Here is a 25,221-nt window from a genome sequence, read left to right on the forward strand (position 1 = left end):
GGGGGACCCTAGGAGATTTCAAAACACAGATTCTCTGGAACTTGAGAGATTAAATGTCATACATCTGTTCAGTCATTCAGCAAGTACTTTCTATGTATAACTTCTCCAGGCATGACAATAGAGGCTGAGTATAAAGTGGGGAACTAAATAGTCTCTACTCTTGTGAAGCTTACTGGGGAGAGGGAAAATAAATACAGCAATACAAATAATGGAAATTTTGTTGAGGACTGTGAAGGAAAGGGGGAAAAGGAGCAGGAAGAGGGAGTTTGGGTTTCTGCTCCAGATCTTGCCTCTTTACCTTTAGTGAAGCTCTCACTCACCAGCCAAAGCCCATCCAGCAAGAGAGGACACCTACATGCCAACAGTGTTCCTAGAAAGAGCTCTGGACCATTCCTTGCCTTCGGCCTGTTTCTTGCCTCCTTTCCATCCATCTGTTCATTCACACATTGATTTAGCACACATCGGTTGAGCATGGGGTCACTTCCAGGCAGGCTTGTTGTCAGGCACTGGGAGTGTGATTGTGGAAGACAGGTGTGGTTTCCAGCCCCAAGGTGATCACTGACTGGTGCAAAGTGAAGACTATGTATAACCATAGTTACCAGGCAATTGAAATGCAGTGGTTATGGACTCTGGTAGAGACAGTGCTGAGAAGTAGGAGGTGGATAACTCTACCTGGGGATGGGGATAGTGTACAGAAGACCCAAGATGAAAGGGGAATGCGTGTGAAGAGTATTCCAGGCAGAAAAAAACAGCTTATACCAAAGGGGTAGGAAAAAGCAGGGTTTCCCAGTGAACCGGATAAAGTTAAGAGTGATGGAGTGAAGATGTGGGGGGCACAGACAATTGGACAAGGTAATGCAGGACTTAGAAGATCATGTTAATTAGTTTGCATCTACTTAGAACCTCAGTTTTGGCATCTTCTCTCAGTTTCATCCTCATGCCTTTCTTGTTTTATTCTAAGAACACTGCTGCTTGATTATACCTCAGTCCCTGGAACCCAACTCTTTTATCTCTCTGCTTTCGTGGTGTTCTTGAAAGGGGACTGGATAATAGGGGCTTAGATTCAGGGAAACTTTCAAAATACTTAAAATGTGGACTTAAAATACTTAAAATGTGGACTTAAAACGTGGTGTAGACTGTTTTTATGACATAAATGTACTGAGCATCAAAAATGATGAAGAGCTGGTCTTACCTGAACCAGGGTGGATAGGTATTGGAGTGAGTCCTGGAAATGACAGGACTTCCAAAGGCTGGTAGCCATGAAGCTTGTGTTCACTGCATTGTGAAGTATTTCTGTCTCTTGCTTTCTGAAGATCAAGCACCTTGTGAAGACTGAGGCTGCTGAAAGGATACATGTTGGTGAATTTGCTTCCTTAATCCTCCTAAATCCCCCATCCTTGAGAAGTAACAAGAGTTACAAGGGATTTCATTTAGGCCCACAGTCTTCCATCTGAAGTGCTTGGAACCAAATATATTTCACATATCAAATGTTTATGGTTTGACAAAAGTAAAATGGAGCATGCTTTTGTGACACCCCCAGAGGGTCTGGAGTGGCACCTTGCGATCACCAGGTTAATGTTTCTGCAGCAAAGTGTATATATAGCCACACAAAGTTAGATGAACTGAGATTCTAAAACGTATTTGGACAGTTCAGGTCAGGTTTTACCCCCAAAAGAGTTAAGCTCACAACAGGTTTGGCTCCTGGATGAGTTAGGTAAAGACGTTTAGATTTCAGAGCTTTTGTATTTCAGAATTGCAGATTAAAGACTGTGTGGATCTGTAGCATATCATTTTGTTAGGCACAGTTGAAAAAAGTATTCACAATAGGAATTTAGAAACTCCAGAAGATTCTTAACCAGGGGTGTTCAGATCTGGTTGGAGACCTCGTAAATCAGGCCATCTGGGAGTGGACTGGAGAGAGATACTTTTAACAAGCTCCCCAGCTGACTCTGATTCACATCAAAATTTAAGAAGCTCTGCTCTAAAAGAAAATTTCAAGGGAGATTGTGAATCTTCTCTACACATTTAAGAAAATGTTGATTTTTTTTTTTTTAGATCTCTGTGAATTGATAAATGTATCAACTTTGCATCAAACAGGTTCCTCTTTGCTAAGATTGTGGTTCAGGTACTGATTCAACTTGTTGGATTTCCTCGTGCCTTTAGAGATAAAAACTACGCTGTGGGAAGTCCTGTTGGTGATTCACTGGATCTTTGACTCTGCAGATCCCACTGCAGGCTCCCCAGTTACTCAAGTGCTTTGACAATAGCTTTTATATGACCAGCCCTCCACTGGGCACTGTAGGAAGAATGGCTGACTCCTGCCCTCAAAGAGCTGAAAACACCTGAACATGTTAATATTAATGAATGCCGAGACCTTTGAACTTGGTCGCAGTTCAGCTCAGTACTGTTACAGTTTCAGAGATACATTGACACTTGTTCTTTTAAAACTTTTATTTAATGTTTACTTTTTGACATTTGGGGAAATAATCAACTCATATGGCAGACATACTAGAGAGGGAGGGAAACTCTTCAGAAGCATATGGGAGACATTTTGCAATGGATCAAGGCATGAATTTTTTTTTTTTTCATACCCTATTTTTATAAACAAGGGATTAATTGGGAGTGGAGTGAAATAACAGGGTCTTTGGTAACCAGCTTTATTAGCTTTATGCCCTTGGGCATATTAACTAAATTTCTGCTTCTCAGTTTGCCCATGTATACTGTGAAGACATAATGTGTACTATGTGGGCTTGCTGTGTGGATGAGGTCAGCTTCTCACTATGGAACACTGAAACAGTGAACACTGATTTCTTCCTTCTCTGTGCTCCATAACACTTTGGGTGTTTGTGTGTCCGCACTTGCTTCTCTGTCCTTTGCTGTTGATCTGTTACCTGTTGATGTCATACTGAATTGTGAGCTCTTAGAGAACATGGACCTTGTATTTCTAACTCTTCCATTCCTTGCGACTTTCCTGGTGGCTCATACGGTAAAGTGTCTGCCTACAGAAATGGTAGGGACCTAAGAGAAGCAGAAGATATTAAGAAGAGGTGGCAAGAATACACAGAAGAACTGTACAAAAAAGATCTTCACGACCCAGATAAAAACGATGGTGTGATCACTCACCTAGAGCCAGAGATGCTGGAATGTGAAGTCAAGTGGGCCTTAGGAAGCATCACTACGAACAAAGCTAGTGGAGGTGATGAAATTCCAGTTGAGCTATTTCAAATCCTGAAAGATACTGCTGTGAAAGTGCTGCACTTGATATGGCAGCAAATTTGGAAAACTCAGCAGTGGCCACAGGACTGGAAAAGGTCAGTTTTCATTCCAATCCCAAAGAAAGGCAATGCCAAAGAACGCTCAAACTACCACACAATTGCACTCATCTCACACGCCAGTAAAGTAATGCTCAAAATTCTCCAAGCCAGGCTTCAGCATTACATGAACCATGAACTTCCAGATGTTCAAGCTGGTTTTAGAAAAGGCATAGGAACCAGAGATCAAATTTCCAACATCTGCTGGATCATCGAAAAAGCAAGAGTTCCAGAAAAACATCTATTTCTGCTTTATTGACTATGCCAAAGCCTTTGATTGTGTGGATCACCACAAACTGTGGAAAATTCTTCAAGAGATGGGAATACCAGACCACCTGACCTGCCTCTTGAGAAACCTATATGCAGGTCAGGAAAGCAAGTCAGAACTGGACATGGAATAACAGACTGGTTCTAAATAGGAAAAGGAGTACGTCAAGGCTGTATATTGTCACCCTGCTTTTTTAACTTCTGTTCAGAGTACATCATGAGAAACACTGGGCTGGAGTAAGCACAAGCTGGAATCAAGATTGCTGGGAGAAATATCAGTAACCTCAGATATGCAGATGACACCACCCTTATGGCAGAAAGTGAAGAAGAACTAAAGAGCCTCTTTATGAAAGTAAGAGAGTGAAAAAGTTGGCTTAAAGCTCAGCATTCAGAAAACTAAGATCATGGCATCTGGTCCCATCACTTCATGGCAAATAGATGGGGAAACAGTAGAATCAGTGGCTGACTTTGTCTTTTTGAGTTCCAAAATCAGTGCAGATGGTGACTGCAGCCATGAAAGTAAAAGATGCTTACTCCTTGGAAGGAAAGTTATGACCAATTTAGACAGCATATTAAAAGGCAGAGACATTACTTTGTCAACAAAGGTCTGTCTAGTCACGGTTATGTTTTTTCCAGAAGTCACGTATGGATGTGAGTTGGACTATTAAGGAAGCTGAGCACCAAAGAATTGGTGCTTTTGAACTGTAATGTTGGAGAAGACTCTTTAGAGCTCCTTGGACTGCAAGGAGATCCAACCAGTCCATTCTAAAGGAGATTAGTCCTGGGTGTTCATTGGAAGGCCTGATGCTAAAGCTGAAACTCCAGTACTTTGGCCACCTGATGCGAAGAGCTGACTCATTTGAAAAGACCCTGATGCTGGGAAAGATTGAGGGCAGGAGGAGAAGGGGACGACAGAGGATGAGATGGTTGGATGGCATTCCCGACTCAATGGACATAGCTTTGGCTGGACTCTGGGAGTTGATGATGGACCGGGAGGCCTGGCGTGCTGTGGTTCATGGGGTCGCAAAGAGTCAGACATGACTGAGTGACTGAACTGAACTGAACAATGCTGTAGACCTGGGTTCAATCCCTGGGTTGGAAAGATCTCCTGGAGAAGGAAATGGCAACCCACTTCAGTACTCTTGCCTGGAAAATCCCGTGGATGGAGGAGCCTAGTAGGCTACAGTCCATGGGGCCAAAAAGAGTCAGACACGACTGAATGACTTCACGTTCTTTCACTTTCTTTTGGGTCTGGCATGTGGTAAGCACTTGGCAAAGGTTTGTTGAAAAGAAAGAGAGCAGCCTCGATTACAGACTTTGAAGGAGTGGGCTTTGAGCAGTGGTATACTAATATTTAATGACCTATCTAGCCAGTAAAAATGTGTGTTCTTTTTATTATTCTTTGTACTTACATGAAGCATGTATGCTATGCTATGCTAAGTCGCTTCAGTCATGTCTGACTCTGTGCGACCCCATAGACGGCAGCCCAGCAGGCTCCCCCGTCCCTGGGATTCTCCAGGCAAGAACACTGGAGTGGGTTGCCATTTCCTTCTCCAATGCATGAAAGTGAAAAGTGAAAGTGAAGTCGCTCTGTCATGCCTGACTCTTAGCAACCCCATGAACTGCAGCCTACCAGGCTCCTTCATCTATGGGATTTTCCAGGCAAGAGTACTGGAGTGGGGTGCCATTGCCTTCTCTGAAGCATGTATAGCACACATTGATAAATCATGATGAAATATACAGTACCCTTTATTGTCAGTTTCATAGAGCTAATTGATTCTCTCAGAATGCCTCCCTAAGTCTAGATCAGTGCTTGATAAACAGTGGTCAAATATAACCCACCACCCACTTTTATAAATAAAATTTTACTGAAGCATAGCCATACCCAATGACTGCCATTGTGCTACAGTGGTAGAATTGAGAATTGTAACAGAGACCATACAGCCCTCACAGAATATGTATTATTTAGTTCTTTAGGGAAAAGCGACGGAGAAGGCAATGGCAACCCACTCCAGTGTTCTTGCCTGGAGAATCCCAGGGATGGGGGAGCCTGGTGGGCTGCCATCTATGGGGTCGCACAGAGTTGGACACGACTGAAGCGACTTAGCAGCAGCAGCAGGGAAAAGCGAATCTTTGTCTCTTCTTCTCTCCTCCTGTTCCTCTTCTTTCTTTTAGAACCCCTTAAAAATATAAAAAGTACTTTTAGCTTGTGGACCATCAAAACTAAGTTAAGGGCTAGATTTCATTGAGCCATAGATCACTGAGCCCCATTCTAGCCGGTCAACAGAACAATAAGTCAATCTCTGATTTGTAGTGTTTTCCAATTACTGTGGTATAAATACTTCCAACATGGTTGATTTCCAGTTACCAACAGGATATTACTGAACATGAAATTAGAACAGATGCACAATAGCACACCCTTATGTAATATTTCAACTATACAGAATCAACAGATGTAAATAACCATAAGAGCATAGATAATAGTAAAATATAGTGAAATAGTTAAGTGATGAATTTTGAACATTTATTACCTTTGTTTTTAATATAACGTGATAATGTTTATATAATTTAATTTTAGCATATTTAATTCATTTATTTTTTTAATTGAAGTGTAGCTAATGTACAATGCTACATTAGTTTCTGCTGTACAACAAAGTGATTCAGTTATATATGTATATATACACACACATCCATATTCTTTGTCATATTTTCCATTATAGTTTATTACAAGATATTAAATATAGTTCCCTGTTATACAGTAAGACTTTGCTGTTTATCTATTTTATATATAGTAGTTTATATCTGCTAATCCCAGACTCCTACTAATTTATCCCTCCCTCTCTTCCTTTCTCCTTTAGTGAGCATATATTTGTTTTCTATACCTGTGAGTCTGTTTTTGTTCTGTGAACAGGTTCATTTGTATCTAACTTAATTTTTAAATAATAACTGTTAAACTGACAACTGGATTGCAAATTTCCTGAAAATTTAAGAGTCAGCTCTTGCAAGTTGGTAAAATCTGGCTCCATCACATTTCTGGATGTTTGTGTTAGTCCCTAAAGGGTCTTGATAAGCCGAAGAAGAGAGAGGCAGGCGTTCCATCTTTGCACCTCATTTCTTTGTCCCATAGCTTTCATCTAGTTAAAATCCTAACAACACTGACATAGAATCTGATCTGAATTACCTGCTGCTGCTGCTGTTGCTAAGTCGCTTCAGTCGTGTCCGACTCTGTGCGACCCCAGAGACGGCCTCCTACCAGGCTCCTCTATCCCTGGGATTCTCCAGGCAAGAACACTGGAGTGGGTTGCCATTTCTTTCTCCAATGCATGAAAGTGAAAAGTGAAAGTGAAGTCGCTCAGTTGTGTCCGACTCTTCACGACCCCATGGACTACAGCCTACCAGGCTCCTCCATCCATGGGATTTTCCAGGCAAGAGTACTGGAGTGGGGTGCCATCGCCCTCTCCGGATCTGAATTAGACTTCCTCCCTACAAAACGTCTAAAGTGAGCTAGCAAAGGTGAAGGTGAGGGTGAAACCCAATGCGACCCCATGGACTGTAGCCTGCCAGGCTCCTCTGTCCATGGCATGCTCCGTTCTCCAGGCCAGAATACTGGAGTAGGTAGCCATTCCCTTCTCCAGGGGATCTTCCCAACCTAGGAATTGAACCCAGGTCTTCTCATTGCAGGTGGATTCTTTACCATCCTAGGCACCAGGGAAGCCCAAAAGGGCCACATAGAGGTTCCAATTGCTAAAACTGTGCTCTTTACCATTGGACACCCTAGTCAGTCCTGCCAACTCTATTGATAATTCTTATGACCCTGTTCTTATGAATAGGCTTCATCCGATGGTGTAAATGGAGTTTTGGGAGGAAGGAGATGAATTTTTGGAATTGTTTGGCTTCATTTATTGTTGGCTACATATAGTAACTGGACATTTGGCTTCTCTGCTTGAGAGGCTTATCCTCTTCTTGGATGGCAAGGTGATGCCCTATTATTTGCAATATTACACTTTTAGGGAGGAGCAAGGAAGAGGCAAAGCCAGCTCATGTAGTCATTATCATGAACCAACAACAGGGCAAAGCAGGCTTCATACCATGCCTTTCGCACCGAGCTCAATGGGTGTAATTTTGTTAATCTTGCAGGAAGGATTCTTTAGGTCACTCACACCATGAGAGGCAAAAAGGAAAAGCTAATTTAACAAGGTTGTCACCTTCTTGAAAGCATATTCAAAAGCTTGCTACTTGAAGACATTTGAAAGAAGGCAAGGGTGAGTGCCAAAAGCTTTTCCCCTTCTCCCCAGTTTACTTTTCTTCGTTCAACAGGGACTTGTGGAAATAAAATATGTCTAAGGAATAGAGAAGGAAAGGAGAAGAGCGAAAAGCTACGTTGCTTTTTTTTTTTCTTTGAAATCTGTACGTGAAGGATCTGTGGCTTGTGTGGAGTGGGTGAGGTGCTCTGTAGCTCTCGGTGACATTACCAAGGGGAATCTGGGGCCAGAGGTGTACAGGTGGGGCTGTCAATCAGAGACAACATCAAGGGCTCTTACAAAAACAAAAGGAAAGAAAATGGATGTTTAATCAATACAGTTGCTCTCTGCTTAACCTTTTGTGTTTTAAGCAACATTCACTGGAGCCCAGCACCAGAGTCCAATATTTAACACATAAAAGGTACTCAAAAAGGTGAAGCCTTGGAGAGCAGCTGAAAAGTGAGGATGGAATTGAGGGTTAAGAAATGGAAAGAAAAAGACGTGAAGGAGAGGCAGGTCAAATGGATGTTAAAGGCTGGGATCCATTAATAACAGGCTGGGGACCACTCTGGGACAGATAGGTGAGCCCAGGGGTAGACTGCATGGATGCTGGGTGCCTGGTGATCCTACACTGTGTTCAGCTCAGTTTCCCTTTCCTTATTCCTGGAGGGAATCAGAATAACTCCAGCTTTGACTGAAAAAGAGGAAGAAGTAGCCTCAGCAGGCTCAGGTTGTCGCTTGGTCTACTGTTATGTCTGGTGATGCCTGGCCTGCTCATTATCTCCACTCTACCTTCAAGTACATAATTAGCAATGGTGGAGGAGGCAGCATCAAGCAAATGTCAGAGAAAAGAGCCTGGAAGAGCATTCGGCTCTTTGGCAACAGCAAGGCTGGGCCACTCAGACTCTCCCACCTGGCCTGTGAAAGTAGCCTCTTAAGTAATAGCCTGCCTCCACATTCAGGTCATACTCCACACTTTTACCACAGTTTTATTTTTTAATTAAAACAATTTTGAAAATGTGAAAATCACAAAAAAGCACAAAGAGGGAACTGAGAACCATTGTGTCTCACTCAGCATATTTTTATTTGTCTTCCTTTTGTCTTTATCCTTCTTTATTTATTGAGTACCTACTATGTGGCACAAACGGTCACATTATATTATAGGAGATATAAAGATGAATATAACTGACCCCTTGTCTCAGTCTGGAGGGGAAGACATGCAGACAAATGAATTTAGTATTCTGTATCAGCATATGCACATGTTTTGGTTTTATTTTTATAATTAGCTTGGTTATTCATTTTGATTAAGAAATATATATGCTGCTGCTGCTAAGTCGCTTCAGTCGTGTCCGACTCTGTGCAACCCCATAGACGGCAACCCACCAGGCTCCCCCGTCCCTGGGATTCTCCAGGCAAGAACACTGGAGTGGGTTGCCATTTCCTTCTCCAATGCATGAAAGTGAAAAGTGAAAGTGAAGTTGCTCAGTCGTGCCCGACTCTTAGCGACCCCATGGACTGCAGGCTACCAGGCTCCTCCATCCATGGGATTTTCCAGGCAAGAGTACTGCAGTGGGGTGCCATTGCCTTCTCTGAAGAAATATATGTAAGCAGTACAAAATTCAAAAATTACAAAAGAGCATCGAGTGAGAGGTAAATCTGTTTTGTGTCCCTGTCCTTTAATCACACAATTTCCCATCTTAGAGGCAACCACAGGTACCAGTTTCTTATTTTTCATTTTCTCTTTCTCTCAGTATATATACATGCATATATTTATAAGTAAATATATATATACACACATGGAAGTATATATAATTTATATGTAGCATAATGCATACCTCATTTTGTATCTTCCATATTCTTTTAGTATATTTTAGAGATTATTCATCAGCACAGAAAGAGCAGCTTACTTTTTTAATTAGCTATATAACATTCCACTGTACATATACATATATTAAAATTCATATAAAAATAGGCATTTTATATATAAAAGTTTACATCAACCATATATAAATATCAAAACTACATATATTTTAAAATCTACCCTTGGCTATTATAGGCTCTCTGGTACAAAGTGTTGAGTTAATTGTACTCCTCAATTCATGGAATGTCATCAACAACGATCCTTACGAAGTTTTCTCCTTTTGCTCAATACTGTGTTTTTACATCTATCCATGTTGCTTTTTAGCCAGCTTTCTAGTTTTTAGAAGTTTTTATTGCTCATTTTATTGACTAACATTTTTAAAAAGTTAAGATTCTAATTTTTAGAACATTTTATGATTCACATCAAAAATAAGATGACAGTTCAGAGATTTCCCATATTCTACCTGACCCCACAAATAATAACCTCTGCCATTATCAAAGAGTCAGACACTACTTAGCAACTTAACAGGGTTATCAACGTCCGCCAGTAAAGCGGTACATTTGTTATAGTTGAGGAACCTATACTGACACATTGTAATCACTCAAAGTCTATAGTTTACCCTATGGTTGACTATTGGTATCCTATACTCTATGAGTTTGGATGAATGTATAATGGCATAATCTTCTTGTGTGGGTTTTGGCAAATTGTGTTTTTCAAGGAATGGTCTGTTTCATCTAGGTCATCAAATTTATAAGCCTAGTATTATTCACAACATTCCCATATTATCCTTTGAATCCCCATGGGATCTGTAGTGATTTCCCTTTTTTTCCCCATTGTTTCAATGTGTCTTTCTGTAAATGTAAATGAGTCTGGGCGTATTTTCGTATGCTTGCTAGTCTGTTGAAATTCCTCTTAAGTGTCCTGTTAGCTCATGTCTTTGTTCCATTTTCTGGCTAGACTTCCTGTTCTTTCATTATTGATTTCACAAGTTCCTTGTATATCCTATGAATTCTGGATATTAGTCTCTTGTTTTTAGACAACGAAAATATTTTCTTCTGTTGTTCGTCTGTTAACATTGTCAACGGTGTTCTGCATGAAATGGATGTCTATAGTTTTTATGTAATGAAATCTATCATTTTTTTTGCCTTATTATCAAAATTTCAGATTTTTGTTTCAGAAGTTCTCCCCATCGTAGGGATATAGATATTCTCCTACATTATTTTATATCAAACCCATTGTCCCTGTCATCTACATCTTCAATTCATCTGTAGTCAGTATTGTGTATGTTGTAAAGAAGGGTCTAAGTTTTAGTTGTTCTTCACATTGAGCTAGTTATTTCTAATACCATCTATAAAGAATCAGCCCCTTTTGATTCTTTTGCTTTGGAGTGCTACCTTTATTATGTATCAGGTTACCATAAATTCATGAATCTATTTCAAAACTATCTACTACCCTCCATTGGTTTGTTTGCTCTTGTTACATGTTGATTTGATTGCAGTGGGTTTGTACATATCCTAATATCTAGAAAGCAGGTTTCCACTCTTTTTAAAAAATTTTATTGAAGTATACTTGATTTAAAATGTTGAGTTAGTTTCAGGTGTATAGCAAAGTGGTTCAGTTATACATATACATATATGTATATATTTTGTATATGAATATACAAAATAAAAGAATAATAAATTTGTTTTAATAATAATAAAGAATAATAAATAAAAATTATAAATAAAAAAATAAAGAGAATTTTTGCATTCTTTTTTCTTTTAAATTTAATTAATTTATTTTACTTTACAATATTGTATTGGTTTTGCCGTACATTGACTTGAATCCGCCATGAGTGTACATGTGTTCCCCATCCTGAATCCCCCCTCCCACCTCCCTCCCCATCCCATCCCTCTGGGTCATCCCAGTGCACCAGCCCCGAGCACCCTGTATCATGCATCAAACCTGGACTGGCGATTCATTTTACATATGATATTTTACAAGTTTCAATGCCATTCTCCCATATCATCCCACCCTCGCCCTCTCCCACAGAGTCCAAAAGACTGTTCAATACATCTGTGTCTCTTTTGCTGTCTCGCATACAGAGTTATCATTACCTTCTTTCTGAATTCCATATATATGCATCAGTGTACTGTATTGGTGTTTTTCTTTCTGGCTTACTTCACTCTGTATAATAGGCTCCAGTTTCATCCACCTCCTTAGAACTGATTCAAATGTATTCTTTTTAATGGCTGAGTAATACTCCATTGTGTATATGTACCACAGCTTTCTTATCCATTCATCTTCTGATGGACATCTAGGTTGCTTCCATGTCCTGGCTATTTTAAACAGTGCTGCGATGAACATTGGGGTACACGTGTCTCTTTCAATCCTGGTTTCCTCAGTGTGTATGCCCAGCAGTGGGATTCCTGGGTCATATGGCAGTTCTATTTCCAGTTTTTTAAGGAATCTCCACACTGTTCTCCATAGTGGCTGTACTAGTTTGCATTCCCACCAACAGTGTAAGAGGGTTCCCTTTTCTCCACACCCTCTCCAGCATTTATTGCTTGTAGACTTTTGGATAGCAGCCATTCTGACTGGCATGAAATGGTACCTCATCGTGGTTTTGATTTGCATTTCTCTGATAATGAGTGATGTTGAGCATCTTTTCATGTGTTTGTTAGCCATCTGTATGTCTTCTTTGGAGAAATGTCTGTTTAGCTCTTTGGCCCACTTTTTGATTGGGTCTTTTATTTTTCTGGAATTGAGCTGCAGGAGTTGCTTGTATATTTTTGAGATTAATTCTTTGTCAGTTGCTTCATTTGCTATTATTTTCTCCCATTCTGAAGGCTGCCTTTTCACCTTGCTTATAGTTTCCTTTGTTGTGCAGAAGCTTTTAAATTTAATTAGGTCCCATTTGTTTATTTTTGCTTTTATTTCCAGTATTCTGGGAGGTGGGTCATAGAGGATTCTACTGTGGTTTATGTCAGAGAGTGTTTTGCCTATGTACTCCTCTAGGAGTTTTATAGTTTCTGGTCTTACGTTTTAGATCTTTAATCCATTTTGAGTTTATTTTTGTGTATGGTATTAGAAAGTGTTCTAGTTTCATTCTTTTACAAGTGGTTGACCAATTTTCCCAGCACCACTTGTTAAAGAGATTGTCTTTTCTCCGTTGTATATTCTTGCCTCCTTTGTCAAAGATAAGGTGTCCGTAGGTGCGTTGATTTATCTCTGGGCTTTCTATTTTGTTCCATTGATCAATATTTCTGTCTTTGTGCCAGTACCATACTGTCTTGATGACTGTGGCTTTGTGATAGAGCCTGAAGTCAGGCAGGTTGATTCCTCCGGTTCCATTCTTCTTTCTCAAGATTGCTTTGGCTATTCAAGGTTTTTTGTATTTCCATACAAATTGTGAAATTATTTGTTCTAGCTCTGTGAAAAATACTGTTGGTAGCTTGATAGGGATTGCAAAAAAGATTTTTTTTTTGCATTCTTTTTGCATTCTTTTCTTATGTAGTTTATCACAGAATATTGAGTGGACATCTCCACTCTTTCTTTACTCTTTCAAATCTGACTTAGCTAATCATAAGCATTTTTTTCTTCCTTATAAATTTTTGAATAAATTGAGTTCCTTAAAGACCTAACTGAAATATAATATCAGATCAGATCAGATCAGTCGCTCAGTCGTGTCCGACTCTTTGTGACCCCATGAATCACAGCACGCCAGGCCTCCCTGTCCATCACCAACTCCCGGAGTTCACTGAGACTCATGTCCATCGAGTCAGTGATGCCATCCAGTCATCTCATCCTCTGTCGTCCCCTTCTCCTCTTGCCCCCAATCCCTCCCAGCATCAGACTCTTTTCCAGTGAGTCAACTCTTCACATGAGGTGGCCAAAGTACTGGAGTTTCAGCTTTAGCATCGTTCCTTCCAAAGAACTCCCAGGGCTGATCTCCTTCAGAATGGACTGGTTGGATCTCCTTGCAGTCCAGGGGACTCTCAAGAGTCTTCTCCAACACCACAGTTCAAAAGCATCAATTCTTTGGCGCTCAGCCTTCTTCACAATCCAACTCTCACATCCATACATGACCACAGGAAAAACCATAGCGTTGACTAGACGAACCTTTGTTGGCAAAGTAATGTCTCTGCTTTTGAATATGCTATCTAGGTTGGTCATAACTTTCCTTCCAAGGAGTAAGCGTCTTTTAATTTCATGGCTGCAGTCACCATCTGCACTGATTTTGGAGCCCAGAAAAATAAAGTCTGACACTGTTTCCACTGTTTCCCCATCTATTTCCCATGAAGTGATGGGACAGGATGCCATGATCTTAGTTTTCTGAATGTTGAGCTTTAAGCCAACTTTTTCCCTCTCTACTTTCACTTTCATCAAGAGGCTTTTGAGTTCCTCTTCACTTTCTGCCATAAAGATGGTGTCATCTGCATATCTGAGGTTATTGATATTTCTCCCGGCAATCTTGATTCCAGTTTGTGTTTCTTCCAGTCCAGCATTTCTCATGTACTCTGCATAAGTTAAATAAGCAGGGTGACAATATACAGCCTTGACGAACTCCTTTTACTATTTGGAACCAGTCTGTTGTTCCATGTCCAGTTCTAACTGTTGCTTCCTGACCTGCATATGGATTTCTCAAGAGGCAGGTCAGGTGGTCTGGTATTCCCATCTCTTTCAGAACTTTCCACAGTTTATTGTGATCCACACAGTCAAAGGCTTTGGCATATGGTACATGGTTAGAAAACCAACTTTGTCTTGTTTACATACTTATTAAACTTTTTCTAATAAGAGAAATATAGATCGTAAACTTTTAGATATAATATTTTCCATGCTAATGAAGTTCCCTTCAATCCCTGGTTTGCTAGTTTTGTCATAAATAGGTGATAAACTTTGGGTTTTTTTTTTGCTATATCTAGGGTTTTTCTGGTTTAGTTTTCTTGCTATTAATGTGTTGCGTTTCCTTGGAATATTTTTTTGTGTGTGTGTTGAATCATCTTTGCCTTCTTGGAACAGACCTTATCTGACCATGATGCATTTTGTTTTATATATACTGTCAGATGTTGTTAGCCTGTATTTTTGTTTCTATGAAATTAAGTCTGTTCTTTTGGAGAAGTATGGCATAGCGCTTAAGAATGCAATCTCTGGAACCAGCTTGGCCACTCACTAGCTATGTTTTCTGAGGAGGCAGTAAACCTCTCTGGCTTCATCTACCCCCATCTTTAAATGGGATCAATGTTTATGGTACATAATGTAAACCTTGTATTTATGAATAAATGACTTAAAGTAGAGAAAACACTTAGAATACCTGACACCAAGTAAGCTCTGTCTAAATGTTTACTATGATTAGGGTACCAAGTTTATTTTATTGGGGCATCAACATGACAGTAATCTTATAAGATAATCTAAAGTTTTCTTACTTTTTCCTGTTTTCTAGAATGATTTGTATAAAATAAGAATTATCTGTTCCTTGAAAATTTGGTAGGAATCAACAATAAAGCTTTGTGAGCCTAGAGAGGTCTTTGTGGAGGTTGTTTTAACTTCCTTGTTATTTTAACTTTTTATGCTTATTGTTCGGAGAAGGCAATGGCACCCCACTCCGGTACTCTTGCCTGGAAAATCACATGGACGGAGGAGCCTGGTGGGCTGCAGTCCATGAAGTCGCTAAGAGCCGGACACGACTGAGCGACTTCACTTTCACTTTTCACTTTCATGCATTGGAGAAGGAAATGGCAACCCACTCCAGTGTTCTTGCCTGGAGAATCCCAGGGATGCGGGAGCCTGTCTATGGGATCGCACAGAGTTGGACACAACTGAAGTGACTTAGCAGCAGCATGCTTATTGTTACAGTCAACTATTATATTTCTTCTTGCATCAACTTTAGCATTTTGTGATTTTTTATAGCAATCTATTCATTTTGTCTAGATTCAGATTACTTAATGGATAGTTGGTCAGAATATTCTTTTTATAGACTGCTGCTGCTGCTAAGTCACTTCAGTCATGTCCGACTCTGTGCTACCCCATAGATGGCAACCCACCAGGCTCCCCCGTCCCTGGGATTCTCCAGGCAAGAACACTGGAGTGGGTTGCCATTTCCTTCTCCATTTTATATAGTAGTCTTTAAATTCTGTATTTAATTATTTAGATCCTTCTTTCCCTCTCCCTGTTTTCCTCAGTCTTGTTCAAGTAGTATCTATTAAATTTTTTCAAAGAACCAGTTTTTTTTAAAGTCAAATTCTCCTCTTCTTTTGCTTATTTTATGGGTATATATACTTATCTCTTAATATGTACTGCTTTTGTGTTTCTTGGAATAAATGTTCTCTTGGGACTACACCCCCCCCCCAATTTATTGAATTAAAAACTTAGCTTTTTTTTACATTAAATTATTTTGTCTTTGTTAATAAAATGTATCTCAACCCATGTACTTATAACTACTTCTTTGACTATAACATAAATATTGGCATACTATGTTTATTACCATTCAGTTCTAAGTGTTTCTAATTTCTATTCTAATATCCTTCAAACTCAAGGGCTATTTAATACCATATTATTTAGTTTTCAGATATATGGTTTTTTTTTAAGTGAAGGCTTTTTTATAATTGAGATAATTTTTATACTTACAACATTTGGTATGTACATTGGATACACAAGATATAAACAGTTTAAAATAAATCTAAACTAAAAAAGAATGTAAAGGGAGAAAGGTTACCTTTGCCTAGGCTACTCACAAAAAAAATCTAGAAAATTGATTCAAATAACTGTTAAATTTCAGGTTTTTAAAAAAGAGATACTTGACCTGTTAATCTTATTAAATAAATGTTTGCAAAAGAAACTTGCAGTTTTAGTATTTGTATCTGTAAGACCAGGAGGAAGTTTTCAAACCATGTGCTAATAGTCCATGAGTGAATCTGTGAATCCATGAATCTTTTTTCCCCCTGGTCTAACAGGTAGTAGCAAAAACAACCACCTCTGGGGACTGGAATGCAAAAGTAGGAAGTCAAGAAACACCTGGAGTACCAGGCAAATCTGGCCTTGGAGTACAGAATGAAGCAAGGCAAAGGATAATAGAGTTTTGTCAAGAGAATACACTGGTCATAGCAAACACCCTCTTCCAACAACACATGAGAAGACTCTGTAGAGTCTTGGACATCACCAGATGGTCAATACCATAATCAGATTGATTATATTCTTTGCAGCCAAAGATTGAGAAGCTCTATACAGTCAGCAAAAACAAGACGAAGCTGACTGAGGCTCAGATCATGAACTCCTTATTGCCAAATTCAGACTTAAAGTGAAGAAAGTAGGGAAAACCACTAGACCATTCAGGTATGACCTAAATCAAATCCCTTAAAATCATGCACTGGAAGAGAAATAGATTCAAGGGATTAGATCTGATAGACAGAGTGGCTGAAGAAGTATAGACGGAGGTTTGTGACATTGAACAGGAGACAGGGATCAAGACCATCACCAAGAAAAAGAAATGCAAAAAGGCAAAATGGCTGTCTGAGGAGGCTTTACAAATAGCTGTGAAAAGAAGAGAAGTGAAAAGCAAAGGAGAAAGGGAAAGATATACCCATTTGAATGCAGAGTTCCAAAGAATAGCACAAAGAGATAAGAAAGCCTTCCTCAGTGATCAGTGCAAAGAAATAGAGTAAAACAATAGAATGGGAAAGACTAGAGATGTCTTCAAGAAAATTAAAATTAGAGATTCCATGAAAATGTTTCATGTAAGGATGTGCTCAATAAAGGACAAAAATGGTATGGACCTAACAGAAGCAGAAGATATTAAGAAGAGGTGGCAAGAATACAAAAAATATCTTTACGACCCAGATAATCACAATAGTATGATCACTCACCTAGAGCCAGAGATCCTGGAATGGGAAGTCAAGTGGGCCTTAGGAAGCATCACTACAAACAAAGCTACTGGAGGTGATGGAATTCCAGGTGAGCTATTTCAAATCCTAAAAGATGATGCTGTGAAAGAGCTGCACTCAATATGTCAGCAAATTTGGAAAACTCAACAGTGGCCCCAGGACTGGAAAAGGTCAAATGCCCAAAATGCTCAAACTACTGCATAATTGCATTCATCTCACATGCTAGTAAAGTAATGCTCAAAATTCTCCAAGCCAGGCTGCAGCAATACATGAACCGTGAACTTCCAGATGTCCAAGCTGGTTTTAGAAAAGTCAGAGGAACCAGAGATCAAATTGCCAACATACGTTGGAGCATCAAAAAAGCAAGAGAGTCCCAGAAAAACATCTATTTCTGCTTTATTGACTACACCAAGGCCTTTGACTGTGTGGATCACAACAGACTGTGGAAAATTCTGAAAGAGATGGGAATACCAGACCACCTGACCTGCCTTTTGAGAAACCTATATGCAGGTCAGGAAGCAATAGTTAGAACTGGACTTGGAACAACAGACTGGTTCCAAATAGCAAAAAGAGTACGTCAAGGCTGTATATTGTCACCCTGCTTATTTAACTTATATGCAGAGTATATCATGAGAAATGCTGGGCTGGAGGAAGCATAAGCTGGAATCAAGATTGCCAGGAGAAATATCAATAACCTCAGATATGCAGATGACACCACCCTTATGGCAGAAAGTGAAGAAGAACTAAAGAGCCTCTTGATGAAAGTGAAAGAGGAGAGTGAAAAAATTGGCTTAAAGCTCAGCATTCAGAAAACTAAGATCATGGCACTTGGTCCCATCACTTCATGGTAAATAGATGGGGAAACAGTGGAAACAGTGACAGACTTTCTTGGGGTCTCCAAAATCAGTGTAGATGGTGACTGCAGCCATAAAATTAAAAGATGCTTGCTTCTTGGAAGGAAAGTTATGACCAACCTAGACATCTTATTAGAAAACAAAGACATTACTTTGCCAACAAAGGTCGATCTAGTCAAGGCTGTGGTTTTTCCAGTAGTCATGTATGAATGTGAGAGTTGGACTATAAAGAAAGCTGAGTGCTGATGAATTGATGCTTTTGAATTGTGGTGATGGAGAAGACTCTTGAGAGTCCCTTGGACTGCAAGGAGGTCCTACCAGTCCACCCTAATGGAAATCAGTCCTGAATATTCATTAGAAGGGCTGATGCTGAAGCTGAAACTCCAATATTTGGCCACCTGATGGGAAGAACTGACTCATTTGAAAAGACCCTGATGCTGGGAAAGATTGAAGGCAGGAGAAGAAGAGGATGAGATGGTTGGATGGCATCACTGACTCACTGGACATGAAGTTGAGTAAACTCCTATAGTTGGTGATGGACAGGGAGGCCTAGCATGCTGCATTCCATGGAGTTGCAAAGAATTGGACCTGAGTGAGCGACTGAACTGAACTGGGGAGCTTCCTTTTTCGGGATGCAAAGTCATAGCTGTTGCCTCAACCCATCTACTTGGAGGGAGGGACTTCACAGACTGCAGTATGGGTGGAGGCCCAAAGTTACCAACCTTTGGCTGCATTTTGGTGAGTTTTTAAGCCATGTTTGAGGGTAAGATTTGGATAAATGGGAGAAACTTTTTTTTTTTTTTAATTTCCTACAGTGTCCCTGGGGATGATTTTCCCTTTTCTATTTGCACACAAACTTCAAGTGGAGGTGACCAAAAATTCTGTGTTGTGAAATATGGACTGCTTACTTTAAAGGCATTTTTGTAGGAGGCAACATCTTCAGATGCAGAAGAGATTGCAAGTAGGCAGTTGGGGGGAGGGGTGGGGAGGAACCACATGAACTGTGAAGTTCAGCATGTGATGGGAATCTTGACTCTCTGAGGGGTTACAGAGAGGCCCAGAGACTGTCCAGGGATCAAAAAGCTTAGGTATGGTTGAGACTAGTATATGGCATTAATATTTCCTAGAAGCCGTTAAGTCTCCTAGGTTTTACTGTCAGCCTTTAGGTCTCACATGAACCAGTTGATTAAGGAGGTCTTCCCTGAGCTTATGGAACTGTTTTGTCAGGTAACTCTCTCATTCCTGCCATCCTTGGATATATTGGTTAATGATGCGATCCTTTCCTTCTTTCCTCTGGGCCAAAGAAACATACTTGAGTACACAATGTACTAGCTCGTCTCAGTTCTTGGAAGACCGCTCTGGGAGAAGATACAAATCCTTTGTATAATCTTTCAGCATCCTCTTAACAGTAGTTATTGATCCAAATTAAAAAACAAAACCAAAAAACTTCTTAAGATTTCCTCATAAACATCATCATCCTGTTAACAGAGTGTCTAAAGGCTCTGAAGACCAGATTCAGAGGGATTACATCTTCATTTAATCAAAATCTGACAAAACCTCAATAATAGATCTGGTCTGGCCTGAGGGTTTGTAGTTTAGTCCATTCTCATTTAAATTACCAAATTATGAAAAAAAGTTTAGCCAGGAAATTTCCATCAAGTTTGCAAAAAATTCTTTAATGAGCAATCAGACGATGTCCACAGAGGCTTTCCAGCCACCATTTCTCTAACTGGACTGATTAGGAAGTTTTCCGGTTTCCTAGAAACATCCTTGAGTATTTCTGCAATCCTGGCTTGTCATCTGGAAGTGCTTTGGCCTGGCTAACAAATTATATGATCATCATGTCTGTAACTGTAGGTTTTAGGTCCTCGGCAGTTTGAATATTAGTTAGTTGCCACTCTGTCGACCCTCAGATGGTGCTTGAGTCAAGTCCACTTCACATGCCAGGCTCCCAGGGTACACTGAGGAAAGCAGGCACGTGGGGTGATATAAAGGGCAGATAAAACATATTGGAGCATGCGCACTTCTTGCTGCAGTCTTCTACAAAGAGTAAGGTCAGAGGGAGTAAGTCTGCCATGCAGCACATGAGGTCAGAAGAGGGAAGTGCATATGATTCAAACAGAAATACATTGAATCATGACAGAAGTTCTCTGGACAAAAAACACTGTGCAGGCGGAAAGCAGGTGAATCTGTATAGCTCACCATGAGACCAACTGCAGTGGCAGTTCAAGAGGGAAAAATGCAAATTCCCTAACTCTTCTCTAAGAGGACTACGTTGTTTTTTCCTTTTTTCAATTTTTGCAAATCCTTTTCCCCTTTAGTATAGATCCTGAAAGCAGTAGAGGCAGTGGTGGTAAGGGTGATGTGGAATTTCATAGATTGTGTTTTGATTTCAATGTTTTTGCTGTTGGTCTCTATGATATTAATTATATGGAATATACTGACCCTTTCTTTGTAGCCCAGAACATGCTTAGTCTATGTAAATCTTGACCATGTGTTTGAAAACAAAGGATAGTCTTTATAATATGAAAAGATCTCTATATATCTAATAATATAAACTTTTAAATTATATTTATGTCTTCAGTATATCTGATTACTTTCTGGTTTCTGAAGGCATATTTTCCACCACAATTGCCAATTAACTACCACTGTTGTGTGTGCACACACTCTTGGATGTATTGACTCTTTGTGACCCTGTGGACTATAGCCCACCATGCTCCTTTGTTCATGGGATTTCCCAGGCGAGAATACTGGAGTCCAGGGGATCTTCCCGACCCAGGGATTGAACTCCCATCTCTTGTGTCTCCCGCATTGCAGGTAAGTTCTTTATCTGCTGAGCCACCGGGGAAGCCCACTTCCCACAATTAGCAACTCATCTGCTTCCTTCTGTATGCCTTTAGTTGTTGCCTTGTATAGTTTGAGACTCTGTTGTTAGATCCATATAGGTTCATGATTTTTAGATATTATTGCTCTATTCTTTGTGACCCCATGGACTATATACAGTCCATGGAATTCTTCAGGCCAGGATACTGGAGTGGGTAGCCTTTCCCTTCTCCAGGAGGTCTTCCCAACCTAGGGATTGAACCCAGGTCTCACACATTACAGGCGGATTCTTTACCAGCTAAGCTACCAGGGAAGCCCTTTAGATATTATTGCTCTATTCTTTGTGACCCCATGGACTATATACAGTCCATGGAATTCTTCAGGCCAGGATACTGGAGTGGGTAGCCTTTCCCTTCTCCAGGAGGTCTTCCCAATGTAGGCATTGAACCCAGGTCTCACGCATTGCAGGAGGATTCTTTACCAACGGAGCTACCAGGGAGGCTCTATTCTTTATTTTATAAGAATATAACATCTCCTTTTATTACCTACTGTGATTTTGTCTTTATGTTTTGAGAGGTTTTATACATTCTAGATTTCTTTGGTTTTGTCTATTTGAAGATTTTCCTGTCCCAAAACTTGGAGAAAATCATCTGAAAGAGTTTGAATAAGATTCTTCAACCTTGGTACTATTAAAGTGTTAGTCAAAAAAATTTGTTCTGTGTCGGCGGGGTGGGGAGTTGTTTTGTGTCTTGTAGGATGTTTCCTAGTATCTCTGGTCTCTAATCACTAAACACTGGCAGTACCTTTTCCTAGTTGTGAAAAGCAAAGCTGTTTTCAAACAGTACCAGGCATTCCCTGAGGTGGTGGGGGATTGCCTCCAGTTGAGAATGACTAGATTAGAGGGGACAATCTCTAGAGCTCAACCAAGACCAGCAATAATTTGTGTTTCCACCAGTCCAGTGGAAAAAAACTCATGATTCATGTAACAGGAAATAGAGAACTCAGAGGGATATTGCTTCAATAGTGGAGTGTAATTAACCCTCAACTAAAGGTTGCTCTGTTCTTGCTTATTAAAGCTTAAAATAAAACCTCAAAAAATATCACATTGTTCCCAAAGACTTAACTATATCCCAGAGAAAAGCTCAAAAATATTTGTAATAACACAAAAATATCCAGGACTTAGCAAGATTAAATTCAAAATGTCTGCTATCTGATTAAAAAAAATTACCAGATATGCAAAGAAGCAGAAAAATGCTATTCATAAAGAAAAGTCAATCAGTAGGAGACAACCTAGAAATGACACAGATGATAGAATTAGTAGAAAAGGACAAGAAAACACAAATGGGAAAGACTCAAGATTCACTGGGCGTTGGGTGGACTACACAGAAGGCTCTTGCCTCAGTGGTACAGATCGGGCATCTCTCAACTAAGCATTGGTTCTGTCCAGCCCAACACATCACAAAAGCACGGCCAGATTTTGTCTTGATCTAAGCTGGAGGTTCAGATCCAAAAAGTTCAATAAATTCTAAATACAAGGCATGAAGAAAATTGCACCAATGAACATAATAATTCAGTTACTAAAAATCAGTTATAAAGATAAAATTTTTAAAGCAAAAGAAAAAGGACACACACACACACACCACGTGCTAAGTCGCTTCATTGACCTCTAACTTTTTGTGACCCCATGAATTGTAGCGCATCAGGCTCCTTGGTCCATGGAATTCTCTGGGTGAGAATACTGGAGTGGGTTGCCATTTCCTTCTCCAGGGTATCTGCCTGACCCAGGGACTGAACCCACATTTCCTGCATGGCAGGCAGATTCTTTACCACTTGAGCCACCAGGGAAGCCCACAGAAAAAAATGAGAGTGATAGCAGATTTCTCTTTGGAAAGAAGGCAAACAAGAAGACAGTGGAGCAGCAACTTCATGTATTTGAATTAGTTTCCTAGGACAGAAGTAGCAAAGTACCACAAGTTGAGTGGTTTAAAACAATGGAAATATATTGCCTTATAATTTTAGAGCGTGACAGTCCAAGAGCTAGGTGTTGGCAGGATCTCCTCTATGGGAGAATTCTTCCTCACCTCTTTTGAACTTCTGATGCTTTGTTAGTGGTATTTGGCAATCCTTAGCGTGAAGCTACAGCACTTGAGTTTCTTCCTCCATCATCACTTTGCTTTTCCCTCTTACTTGTCTGTTTCTTTACATGGCGTAATCTGCTTCCTTTGAGGACATCAGTCATGATGCATTAGGATTCACTGTAATGGCTTGATTATGTTTGCAAAGACCCTATTTCCAAGTAACATCCAATTAACAGGCACTGAGGATTAGGACTGCAACATATCTTTTTGGGAGTGACACTATTCAACATATAACAGTAATGAAAGAAAAAATTGTCAACTTACATTTCTAAAACCAATGAAAATATTGTTAAAAAAAGATAAAGTTAAGACTTATTTTTAATAAACGAGAGTGAGGTTTGGTAGTTTGTCTCTTTCAGTGTATTTTACGATTTCAGCTGAAGTGTCATATTTATTGGCATAAATTTGTTATCAGTATTTTGCTTATTATCTTTTTGATAGCTGTAGGATTTGTAGTAATGTATCCTCATCATTCCTAATGTTGAATATTCCTTTCTTTCTCTCTCTTGCTGGTTAGTCTGATTGGAGCTATATCTATTTTATTGTTGTCCAGTGTTTGAAAACTCATGTTTCATATATGTTCTCTAGTTTCCTATTTTGGAGAAGGCAATGGCACCCCACTCCAGTGCTCCTGCCTGGAAAATCCCATGGACGGAGGAGCCTGGAAGGCTGCAGTCCATGGGGTTGCTGAGGGTTGGACACGACTGAGCGACTTCACTTTCACTTTTCACTTTCATGCATTGGAGAAGGAAATGGCAACCCACTCCAGTGTTCTTGCCTGGAGAATCCCAGGGACGGGGAGCCTGGGGGGCTGCCGTCTATGGGGTCGCACAGAGTCGGACACGACTGAAGCGACTTAGCAGTAGCCGCAGCAGTTTCCTATTTGAGAAGGTAAATTTTGTTCTGGTTACTGTCATGGCCAGAAGCTAACTGCTGCGATCTTAACCTTTAAATGATCATTTGGCTGGACAAAACTTGTTCCAAATATTCTTCTTCCCATAAGAAAATGAGGAACCACTGCCTTCTTACATCCAGTGCTTGCTCTTGAGAATGTGATGTTATGATTCTTTGGTCTTCTGCAGCCCCTTTTTGGATTTTAAAAATAAATGTACTAATCTTTCTAATGTTCACCTTAATCTAAAATTTGTTTTAATATGTATCAGTGAGGGTTCTTCTGTATCTATTGTGATTGGCACTCTGTTGAGCCTTTAAGTTAAACATGTTTCATCTTTTTCATCTTGTTTTCAATCTGAAAGTTTTTATCATCTTTATTTCTTCCTTTATTTTTTTCCTCATACCTGCTGGTACTTCTGTTATCTGGAAGTTAGTGTCCAAATCTCATCTCTGTGTTGCTTAGCTTTTCTTTCATATTTTTTATGTCATTATGATTCTTTGCCTTTTGGAGGAGCTCCTCAATCATATCTTATGGCTCACTAATTTATTTGTCAGCACCATCCACTCTGCAATTTATTTCATTTATTTACATTCTTTAACTGTTATATTTTTCACAGTTAATATTTGGTCCTTTTCATTAATTCTTATTTCTATTTTATTTAATCAATATCTTCACTTATTTTGAAAATATTATACTTAATGTAAAACATTTATGTTCCTATAATTATGCTTCCTGTAGCATAGGATACTCAGTTTGCTGTTTTGTTGTTTTTTTTTAAAGTCATTGTTCACCTTAGCTGTCTATTTTCTCTTTGGATCATTAACTACCATCTACTAGTGGATATTGGGCAAGAGACCAGTACTCAACCTCTGTTACATTCTTCCAAGTGAATATACGAAAAGGAGAGAAAAAAATTGTTGACTGTCTTTTTCTTTTGGCCCCTACTCTACCTGGCAACATCTTTGGTTAGGG

The 25,221-nt window shown here is 39.7% G+C and overlaps 1 protein-coding gene across 24 annotated transcripts in view; it reads left to right on the forward strand.

The window, feature by feature from the left end:
• LOC147367731 (uncharacterized) overlaps window positions 1-25,221 on the forward strand; it is a 651,563-nt gene that overhangs the window by 230,727 nt on the left and 395,615 nt on the right. For 21 of the 24 annotated variants that reach the window (XR_015132010.1, XR_015132012.1, XR_015132013.1 and 18 more), the window contains one exon: window positions 7,716-7,840. The exons of the other annotated variants lie outside the window; for them this stretch is intronic. The gene's annotated coding sequence lies outside the window, so the exon portion shown is untranslated. The remainder of the gene's footprint in view (window positions 1-7,715; window positions 7,841-25,221) is intronic. 24 annotated transcript variants of the gene reach the window in all.

Source organism: Bos grunniens, chromosome 8 (assembly GCF_055505025.1).
Source record: "Bos grunniens cultivar Pamir isolate PY7600 chromosome 8, Bosgru_T2T1.0, whole genome shotgun sequence".
Lineage (NCBI taxonomy): Eukaryota > Metazoa > Chordata > Mammalia > Artiodactyla > Bovidae > Bos > Bos grunniens.